The sequence below is a fragment of the Triturus cristatus genome, chromosome 10 (genome assembly GCF_964204655.1).
Source record: "Triturus cristatus chromosome 10, aTriCri1.1, whole genome shotgun sequence".
Lineage (NCBI taxonomy): Eukaryota > Metazoa > Chordata > Amphibia > Caudata > Salamandridae > Triturus > Triturus cristatus.
The window spans coordinates 89,411,197-89,422,903 of NC_140593.1; the positions used below are offsets into that span (position 1 = coordinate 89,411,197).

The 11,707-nt window shown below is 49.1% G+C and overlaps 1 pseudogene; it reads left to right on the forward strand.

The window, feature by feature from the left end:
* Positions 1 to 10,681: 10,681 nt before the first annotated feature.
* LOC146788912 (5S ribosomal RNA) lies at positions 10,682 to 10,800 on the forward strand (annotated as a pseudogene).
* The last annotated feature ends 907 nt before the right edge of the window (positions 10,801 to 11,707 follow it).

The window sequence follows — 11,707 nt, forward strand, 5'->3', positions numbered from 1 at the left end:
CCTATAATTTATTTTAAAGGTGAGTTAATCCGTCACTTCCATCAACCGGAAACCGGAGTGAGGGTGTTCTGGACAAATATAAGCACTACTAAAGCGCCTTGAATACAAGACCAAATGTTAGGTGCGCCATGTTGCGGGGATTCTGCTCATGCACAGAACTATGCGCAGGAAACCAGGACCTCAGTAAATTGTGGTGTACTAAAAACTCACCTCAGTACCCAGAACCTCTATCCGACTAGCATCAGTGTCTCATTCGTTCTCTGTACTTCAGCGAAGCTACCAATGATTAGACAACCCAGAACAAGCGACTTAGGATACTCTCAGGAATGGTGGGAATCAAGAATACTCTTTTGTTTTTATTCTCATGTCAGTCCACAACATGAGTAAGCAGAGACACGGAAAAGTATAAAGTGTTTATTTTTAACTACGTGCTCTAAGATGCAGTATTTTGGCTAACATAAGCAGACAAATGATCAGAAATAAAACCATCAGCATTGTTACAATTCCATAAAACACAAAGGGAGAAATCATATTATAATGATAGTGGAAACAGGTGCTATAGCACCTTGTGTGCCACTGTCCCCTGGCTAGAAGCTAGTTTTATAATAATTGAAGGTCTCTAGGTTTGAATGGGGAAATCCATACCTCCAAGATCAGCTTAGGTGAATCACATCACATGATAAGCAATGCTCTCTGTGTCTGTAAAGGTTTTCTCCAAGTGCAAGTATCATGCATGCAATGCAATATTAAAGGCACCCGAGCTTTTGATATTTGCAGCTTTGTGCTTGTTGTATCTAGAACGTGGACCGATCAACCTGAATTCAACAGCATTCATTGTTATTTTAGCTTGACGGCTTTTGCACACAGTCTTCAGACTAAGGTCGTGGTCTGAGCCTAGGGATGTAAAAAACAGACCGTTCTCATGTGAAGAAAAAGCAAGCAAGCAGTTTTACTTATAATAACAGCCACCTATGGTGTCATGTGCAAAAAGCAGCAAAGTGGCAAGATGGAGTTTAACATCTAAAACTCTTATGCTAACATAGCAATGTGTGAAGGCAAAACCCTGTCTTCACTACAAAGTATGTACGACCGGGTGTTGGAGTGTGTTACATCACACACAGATTATTTAGAGACAATGACTCATAAATGTGAATGTCAATGTATAGGAAATGTTACTTAAGACAATGAGGGCTACAAGGTGTAGAGTCAGATGTCATCCATAATGGGAGGCAGAGGCGTAGCATGGCCAGGGCCACAGGGGTAGTTGCCCTGGGCGCAACATAATTAGGGGTGCAAAATTTTAAAAGAAAAAATAATTGTGGTGGAAGGGACTCGAGTCACATTGGTGCTATTGTCTGCAAGTACAGGTTGTTTTGTCTTCACCCTTCCTTCCACCCACCCATCCACTCATGAATCCATCCATTGACCCTATCACTCATCCATCCTTTCACTCATCCATCCTTTCTCTCATCCATCCATCCATTCATCCATTCAACCTTTCACTCATCCATCCATCCTGTTGCTTATCTACCTCCCCTTTCACTCACTCATCCATCCTTACATCCACCCTTTCACTCATCCATCCATCCATTCACCCTTTCATTTATGAATTCCTCAATCCATCCATCATTTCACTCATCCATCCACCCATTCACTCTCTCATCATCCAGCCTTTCACTCATCCATCCAGCCTTTCACTCATCCTTCCACACTTTTACGCATCCATCCATCCACCCTTTACCCATACGTTCACCATTCCACCCATACATCCACCATTCCACCCATACATCTATTTATTTAAACTTTCTCTCATCCATCCTTCCACTCACTCATTCATCCATCCTTTTTCTCATTATCCAGCCGTTCACCCTTTCACTCATCCATTCATCCTTTCATTGATCCATCCAGTCATTTACCCATTCCTTCACTTACTTACTCATCCGCCTTTTCACACTAATTATGAGCTGAGCCTTTGTCTGCAGAGTTGCAGACAGAAGAGGCCCATCAAGAACTTCACTTATGCTGTAGTTCCTAAAGAAAGGGGTGGTGTGGGGGTGGGTTCAATATGCCCCTGCACAATAGGGAATCTGAAAACTTGGAAGTCATGAGTCATGCATGATGCACAGTACCAGGACATGAGGTGGCTGTGACATGGTGTTGTTTCCAGGGCTTTAAGTGGGTTGAAAAAATGTGGGGGTCTCTCCAAGGGGTGTATCCGGTGTATTTAAGGGTGTGGCTTAAAACACATGAGCTAAAAATATGTTCTTAGCATAGTGTGATGTCCGTCTGGTATTCTGCTATTTCTGTTTTTGCATCCAGGTATATAATACATTACACTATAACAAGCCAGGAACTATTGGCTTTGTCAATGGTCGTTAGTTGAATAAAATAAAAGAGCAGTAACTATGGCTTTGTTGTATATACTATTGAAAATGCTTCAGTTCTAAAATGATGAGATTGTGAAAGACCCATAACCCCTTCCTTTTAACTTCTTTCGCTGGCTTCTTTACATGAAATGGATTCTGTACATTTCTTTCAATTCGTGAGGTGCAACATTTTTCTTTAAGTACTGTTAAAACAGAATACCCTGCCCTAGACCGTGGCAGGAGGAGGCCACCACATGCAATAACAGCCCAGACTGGCACATTGTAATTCTGTATGTGACAATAAGCCGGGAGACAGAATACAAATGGGTGGGGTGTGGCTGCTCTTGTGCTCAGAGGAAGAGTGCGGGCGGGCCCATCAGGGAGTTGAGGCTTTTAGCAGGGCAACTCAGAGGAAGAGTGCGGGCGGGCCCTTCAGGGAGTTGAGGCTTCTAGCAGGGGAACTCAGAGGAAGAGCGCGGGTGGGCCCATCAGGGAGCTGAGGCTTCTAGCAGGGACTCAGAGGAAGGGTGCGGGGGGCCCATCAGAGAATTGAGGCTTCTAGCAGGGGAACTCAGAGGAAGAGTGCGGGCGGGCCCATCAGGGAGCTGAGGCTTCTAGCAGGGACTCAGAGGAAGAGTGTGGGTGGGCCCATCAGGGAGTTGAGGCTTCTAGCAGAGCAACTCAGAGGAAGAGCGCTGGCGAGCCCATCAGGGAATTGAGGCTTCTAGCAGGGGAACTCAGAGGAAGAGTGCGGGCGGGCCCATCAGGGAATTGAGGCTTCTAGCAGGGGAACTCAGAGAGGAAGAGTGCGGGTGGGCCCATCAGGGAGTTGAGGCTTCTAGCAGAGCAACTCAGAGGAAGAGCGCGGGCGGGCCCATCAGGGAGTTGAGGCTTCTAGCAGGGGAACTCAGAGGAAGAGTGCGGGCGGGCCCATCAGGGAGTTGAGGCTTCTAGCAGGGGAACTCAGAGGAAGAGTGCGGGAGGGCCTATCACGGAGTTGAGGCTTCTAGCAGGGGAATTCAGAGGAAGAGTGCGGGGGGCCCATCAGGGAGCTGAGGCTTCTAGCAGGGACTCAGAGGAAGAGTGCGGGCGGGCCCATCAGGGAGCTGAGGCTTCTAGCAGGGGAACTCAGAGGAAGAGTGCGGGCGGCCCATCAGGGAGTTGAGGCTTCTAGCAGGGGAACTCAGAGGAAGAGTGCGGGCGGGCCCATCAGGGAATTGAGGCTTCTAGCAGGGGAACTCAGAGAGGAAGAGTGCGGGTGGGCCCATCAGGGAGTTGAGGCTTCTAGCAGAGCAACTCAGAGGAAGAGCGCGGGCGGGCCCATCAGGGAGTTGAGGCTTCTAGCAGGGGAACTCAGAGGAAGAGTGCGGGCGGGCCCATCAGGGAGTTGAGGCTTCTAGCAGGGGAACTCAGAGGAAGAGTGCAGGCGGGCCCATCAGGGAGTTGAGGCTTCTAGCAGGGGAACTCAGAGGCAGAGTGCGGGCGGGCCCATCAAGAAGCTGAGGCTTCTAGCAGGGAAACTCAGAGGAAGAGTGCGGGAGGGCGTATCAGGGAATTGAGGCTTCTATCAGGGGAACTCAGAGGAAGAGTGTGGGCGGGCCCATCAGGGAGTTGAGGCTTCTAGCAGGGGAACTCGGAGGAAGAGTGCGGGCGGGCCCATCAGGGAATTGAAGCTTCTATCAAGGGAACTCAGAGGAAGAGTGCGGGCGGGCCCATCAGGGAGTTGAGGTTTCTATCAGGGGAACTCAGAGGAAGAGTGCGGGCGGGCCCATCAGGGAGTTGAGGCTTCTAGCAGGGGAACTCGGAGGAAGAGTGCTGGCGGGCCCATCAGGGAATTGAGGCTTCTATCAGGGGAACTCAGAGGAAGAGTGCGGTGCGGGCCCATCAGGGAATTGAGGCTTCTATCAGGGGAACTCAGAGGAAGAGTGCAAGCGGGCCCATCAGGGAGTTGAGGCTTCTATCAGGGGAACTCAGAGGAAGAGTGCGGGCGGGCATATCAGGGAATTGAGGCTTCTAGCAGGGGAACTCAGAGGAAGAGTGCGGGTGGGCCCATCAGAGAGTTGAGGCTTCTAGCAGGGGAACTCAGAGGCAGAGTGCGGGTGGGCCCATCAGGGAGTTGAGGCTTCTATCAGGGGATCTCAGTGGAAGACTGCGGGCGGGCCCATCAGGGAGTTGAGGCTTCTAGCAGGGGAACTCAGAGGAAGAGTGCGGGCGGGCCCATCAGGGAGTTGAGGCTTCTAGCAGGGGAACTCAGAGGCAGAGTGCGGGCGGGCCCATCAGGGAGTTGAGGCTTCTAGCAGGGGAACAGTGCTGTTCGCCCAAATTACAGACGAAAGGCACCCGTAAGAGAGATCTTCACGGACAATGGACGTGAGATCCAAACCACGGATGGTCCGTGAAATTTACAGATGGTTGGTCACCCTACTTTAATGATTGGGTAATGAGTGCATATCTGCACTTTTCAGGTCACTGTGCAATGCCATTTCCCCATCCTCTGCCCTCTGACCTGATGTTATTTCACGATCAGTTTCCATCGCGGATCTGGTGTAGGGGTGGGCGGAAATTGCGAAATTCACTTTCGCGAAAATGTTAAAAATCTCCGCAATCACGCGGAAATATCGCGAAGATGCGGAAGTTTTTTTCCCGCCCGTTCGCGGTATGTTCTGCGTGGTCGCGGCTCGCCAACTTACCCATGGGGTTGCTCGCGGGCGCGGCCATCTTGCTTTCACTTGTCTCGAGGTGCATGATCGCGAGAAGAAAGACGTGATCGCGCGATGAATGATGTTACTGCGGGCGCGAACTGTCGCGAGACAGCGCAAATGGCTACCAACAATCCAACATCTCGTGGAGAACGCGACCAGATCGGGAAAACTTGTCGGCGAACGCGGGGATTCAGGTAAGGCGATCGCGCGCACGCAAGAATGTATTATTTTACAGCGCGAGCGAGTAAAAAACTTTCCGGTAAAATGCGGATTGCGGAAATTTTGACATTTTCGCGCTCTCCGCGGAACGCGAAAATGTCAAATTATCGCAATTTCCGTGAGCGGAATGGATTTTTAGCCCAGGCCTAATCTGGTGTCCCCCAGGTGATGCTATTTCCCAATCTACTCCCATTTCATTTGTAAGGAGAGGCCCTGGGCCGAGATTACAATCCGCAAACACCCCGCATTTCAAGGTCTGCGCGTCAGACTTGAACACTAAACCAGCCCTCCGCGCGCCCCACCCTGCGGCGGTCGCGCCCTCTGCCCAGGGCACGCTCCCTCCTCCCAATGATGCAGAAAGAAGCAGATACCGAGGTGGGAATACGTGCAAAACCGGTCCTTCCGCTTCCATTCTTGGAGAGTACCATTTATGAGAGAGATCACTAAATGCTATTAATGCCATGGATGTAATTACGGCCCTTCCATGGCCAAGAAAAGTAACATTGCTCATTCGAGGCTCCCACCAGACTGCGGAGCAGGTGGTGCCAAGCAGCTCCTACGAGTCACAGCGGGCACGTGTGCCATCACGGACTCGGATACAACCGCTAAAGCCACCTAAGCCAAGCACTTCACCTGGTACAAAGTGCGGCTGCAGCAAAGCTGGGCTCAGACGCACATTTCTTTAACTTTACAAAAACAATCGCAAAACGTTTACCCACGTAAACAACTCACAGGTGTTCTATGACAGGTCCTAATTCACCAGCTCTAGATCTGCGGACAGTTACTCCTACAGATCGAACGTACCACTGCAGAACATCTGCAAGTATTGGAGTATGTGTTTGCAACAGAAATAGGCGCCGGAGTGAGGACAATAAAGGGTTCCTCGATTCTCAGGTCTGGGGACACTGGAAATGCCGTAAAAGCGCTCACAGCTGTAACTTGGTGGGAATATACAGATTTCAAGTGGTTTTCATCTCAAATGTTTTCATCTGTCTGTAGAGCTATGAAAAAAGCACCATATATTCACTGGGTGAAATGAAAGTTCTTTATCCAGATGGAAAAGACTTTTCAAGTAGAGAAAACTAAAATAGATCTGTATGAAATTGCACATTTTGAAGGGATTACATTCTGTGAATGGAGTGACGTGTAGGGCGAGGAAGCTTATTCCACCCCATTGCATATTGAGAAATGTTTTGGGGTCTGATGGGATGGGCCCTTATTCCTGTCTCGTTCGCCTAACTTGCCTATCTCTCACCTGCTGAGCCCTGTGTTGTTTTCCCCGGGCTTCCGTAGGGGCATATTATCAAGTAACGACGTTAAGATTATCACCGCTTTAGCGGCAGAAAACTGCCGCTAAAGCGGCGATAATGAGCTTGATAATATGCTCTCAGGAATTCCCATAGAAGCCCAGGTTCTGGTTTCAACAAGGGCTTCTATTGAAATTCTCTGCGGCATATTATCAAGCACATTATCACCGTGCTTGATAATATGCCCCATAGTCTCCCTCCCCCTGAGTGCTGTAGTCCCCCGTCCCTCTTTCCTCCTGCCACACCCCCCCCCCCCTTCTTGGCTCTCTTGATAACCTTCTTGGCCCTGGATAATGTGCCTAGGCTCGTGCAGCTATTCCCTACCCATACCTGCCAAGTTTACAAGATCCATGTGCTACTAGCTACTCCAGTCCAGGTTTGTCTTTGCATCCTATGACTTGTAATTTTCTAGGTTTTATGATGATATAAACAAGAATCCAAGTCACAAAAAGAAAAGTTAAAACTTGCACTGGCTCAGTTAGTCGTGCATGGACCTGGAAACCTTGGCAAAGCCGCTTACACCAGCGAACTCCGGGGCCAGGTGGACTAGGCACAGTCCATGGCTGAAGGCCACGTCCTGCATTCAGAAATGCTGCATTGTGGATGTACAGCAGGGTGTCAGAGTGTGTTACATCACCCACATATTATATAGAGACAATGACATAAATGTGAAAGTCAATGTATAGGAAATGTTACTTAGGCAGTGGCATAGCATGGGCAGGGCCACAAGGGCGGTTGCCCTGGGCACAATATTCTTAGGGGTGCAAAATTTTAAAGAAAACGAATTGTGGTGAAGGGACTCGAGTCACGTTGGTGATTTTGTCTGCAAGCACAGGTTATGTTGTCTTCACCCATCCATCCACCCACCCACTCATCCACTCATGAATCCATCCATTGACCATATCACTAATCCATCCTTTCCCTCATTCATCCTTTCTCTCATCCATCCATCCATCCAACCTTTAACTCATCCATCCATCCTGTTGCCCATCTACCGTCCCTTTCATTCACTCATCCATCCTTACATCCACCCTTTCACTCATCTGTCCATCCATTCATCCTTTCACTTATGAATTAATCAGTCCATCCATCATTTCACTCATCCATCCACCCATTCACTTGCCCATCCTCCACCCTTTCACTCATCCATCCATCCTTTTACTCATCCTTCCACCCTTTTGCGCATCCATCCATCCACCATTTTACCCATACACCCACCATTCCACCCATACAGCCACCATTCCACCTGTACATCTATTTATTTACCCTTTCTCTCTTCCATCCTCCCACCCACCCATCCATCCATCCTTTCATTATCCATCCATTCACCCTTTCACTCATCAATTCATCCTTTCGCTAATCCATCAAGCCATTCACCTCTTCCTTCACTTACTCACTCACCCACCTTTTCACATTAATTATGAGCTGACGCTTTGTCTGCTGAGTTGCAGACAGAAGAGGCCCATCAAGAACTTCACATTTGCTGTAGTTCCTAAAGCAAGGGGTGAGGTGGGGGAGGGCTCACTATGCCCCTGCACATAGGGAATCTGAAACATGGAAGTCTTGAGTCATGCATGATGCACAGTGCCAGGACATGAGGTGACTCTGACATGGTGTTGTTACCAGGGCTTTACGTAGGTTGAAAAAACTTGGGGGTCTCTCCAAAGGGCGTGTCCGGTGTAATTATGGGGGTGGCTTAAAACACATAAGCTTAAAGTCTGTGCCTAGCAGAGTGTCCTGCCCGACTGGTATTCTGCTACTTCTGTTATTGCATCCAGGTATATAATACATTACACCTACAACAGACCAGGACTATTGGGTTTGTCACTGGTCGTTGGTTGCATAAAATAACAAGCATTTGCAATGCAATAGGTATCGCATTACTGAAAGTTTGAGGTATTGCAAACAATAATGCAATGCCAATAGCTCAAACTTTCAGTAATGCGAGACCTATTGCATTGCAAATGCTTTTTTGCGTGTGAGATGGCCTTGGAGGTGGCAGCTGACCCTTCCCTGGCTCCCCCAGTAAGCAAGGCCTTTGACAACAAACACACGGGTGAAGAGAAGGCAGCAGTGGCCACACCCCCAAAGACTATTCAAGCTCAGGCTCAACAGACTTGGGTACAGGTGTTTGCCACGTTGACTTGGCCAGAAAGACCTCCCCCCTCGCACATTCTGAAGTCCCAATGACTTCAAGCGCAAAGGTTTTCAGGGAGCTAGAAAGAGTGAAACACTAAAGGCCAACAGTAGGCAACCGCCCTTTCAGGTAAACACATATATACTCTTTACAGTAATCATAAACACATACGAGAAAGGAAGGCAAATTAAAATTCACTTTTAGTTCAATATTGTGTTTATTCTGATGATATTTTCGTATTTCATCCATCCCAAATTCTTTTAAACAATGAATCGAGATGTTGTTGTATCTAGTTGCCGACACATGTTTCACTTTGACAAGGCTTCTCAGTTCTTGGAGTGATGCATCTATTAGTTAAGATCCCTGATAAGTATGAACGTCCATTTTAATATGTCTCTTCTCGTATCCGGACCAAACTCATTCGGGTCTTTAGTTAAAATTAAGACTTTGTGTCAGAACATTTATATAAAACCGCCAATTGCCCTTAACTCAATAAAACGTGAGGTTCAACTCTTTCTGATTCTAGGCGCTGCGATGCACTTTTATGCTTTTTTGCCAAAAAGTCGCTGGCTGCTCGATGCAAATAACTTTCTCTGTTATTTGAAATCCTTCCATATAACATTATGCACAGAAGCACAATTGTTTTGCCGTAGAACGGATGATCAAATAATATACTCTTCCTTAGCGCGTTACTTCCGGTCTGCATGGCTTATTTTGAGGAAGAGCAGATGCGGATGCCATCCAATGCAAACAGTATGTACCATGTGAGATCATTATAGCATTATCAATTGGGCATGTTGATGCTAAAGGCACTCTATTTTAATATGTCTAGGCTGTGCATAATTTTCGGAAGTCTATAATTAATGTTTTTACGTTATGTTTTATGCTGAAACTGTGTATTTACAGCCTTGACCCCACCCACTTTGAACTCAGCAACAACTATAGGGGAGTAAAGGGCTAGGCCGTGCCACAGGGTGAACGGGAGAGCAGCTTAGTGGCACCAAAAACCAACACCCTGCCACCTAATATCAACTCGGCCAACCGACGTAGGTAGCTGCTTCCTCTTCCGGTTCACGCAACACTCAACCAACCCTTTGCAGCTAGTCCATTGTGCATCCGGTTTGGCGTTGGCCGAGAGGAAATAGCTGAGCAGTATCGTCATCAGGTGCCCACCAAAACTAACAGCTTTTGTGCAGGAACAGAGTTCGCAAAATACAGACCACTCTAGGGGCACCCCTGCTACACGACAGGACGAAACCCACTTCTCACCCAAGTTCCTCAACAGTTATGTGAACTTGACCATATATTTCACCCGCCTGTCATATGATCTGCTATGGCATTCTAGGCCTTACAAAAGCCCCAAGCTCACTGGCTGTCCAGGGGCATTACCTGTGTTAGCTGAGCAAAGTCCCTTCTACAGACTGAACAATCCAACTGAACGGAGAGAACAATTGGACGGTAGAGTGGTTGGGCTGATCGGGAGTTCGAGTCCTGGCACGTCCAAAGACTGTTTGTCTCGAAGGATAGAGAGGTGGCGCCTCCGTCGGTTTGGACTGCCGGCTTGGGTGCTGGGAACAGGGTGAGAGGCTCGGGGTCGCGTCCACGTCCGGTGATCCTGGTCTTCTCCGTGTTTACCCGAGTGCGAGTGTGGCGCGGTGCTTATGTTGAGCGTTCCGGCTTTCGGATCGAGACCGCGCTGTATAAGTGTGCAGGGCATTTACGGTCGGGTTTGTTGACGCTGCAGGGGCCTTCGGTTCGAGTGAAGGATGCAACAATGAAGGAGTCATGCTGTTGCGGGGTTCATTTCGTCCCGTCGATTTCCTGGTCACCCGCCTTTTGCGAATGCAGGCACGGTGCTCAGGCTGGCGCTCCAGTGCAGTCGGTCGAGACCGCACTGTATAAATGTGCGGGACATTGCGGTCTGGCCGATCCCGCTTTGGAGCCTTCGGTCCGCACGGACACGCCTCCCTGAATGCACCTGATCTCGTTAGATCTCTGAAGGTAAGCAGGGTCGGGCCTGGTTAGTTCTTGGATGGGAGACCGCCTGGGAATACCAGGTGTTGTGGGCATTTCCAATACCTGCGGTTCGAGTCGCGCTATATCAATATGCAGCATTATTAAAAAAAACAAAAAACAAAAAACCTTGCCTTGTTGAGTTGCGCGGGTCATTTCATCCCTCCGGGTTAACTTATCTCCTCTTTTGGAATGTGGATGCGCAAACGGTGCCCACGTTAAGCGCGCCACTACCTTCGGTTCGAGCTCGTGCTATATAAATATGCGTCCGGGGCTACTAGGAGTCGCTCGGTGGGGGAGACGACTGGACAACTTGTGTGCACCTGCGGTCTCGAGGCTTTCTTTCTTTTAAAGTCAAAGCGCCGGCACGCCAAGTGCCTTTAACCGGGGCATTTAAGGTGCTTAGTCCAGGAAAAGGACACCGAACGATTGGCGGCTCAAGCACAATTCACGGTCGCCAATTGAGTTGTTTGCTAGAGTAAAGGTAGGACATAGTTGAGCGCAGAAAGAGAGTCTCCTCTTATTTGACGCTCTTGGCGGTCCCAGCATTCGGGTAGGTAGTCTCCAGCACTATGCCCACAGTTTCTTTATCAGGTGCAAAGGCAATTCGACCCCTGTGTCGCCTCCTCATCACTGTACTAGTTAAAGCGCTTCAATGCCTTCCAGACCTCCTCCTGCCCATGCATCGGCCGCAGCGAGATAGTGGTTGGCGGCCGCATCGAACTAGGGTTCAGGGGGTTTCGCGGGCAAGGTCTAAACCTTCCTCTGCCCAAGCGTTGCCGCAGCGTGATTCAGCGTAGGGTAGAGCGCTCATTACACACTGTATCGATCGTGTGTCCGTCGGTCTTTCGCCCGCGGGGCATACTTCTCAATGGCGGCGGCCCTCGCGAGCAAAGTAAATGAATGGGGGTGCGACGGCAAAGAAGCCGCACACCCTGCGCCGGGGGAGCTGTTAGGAGATTA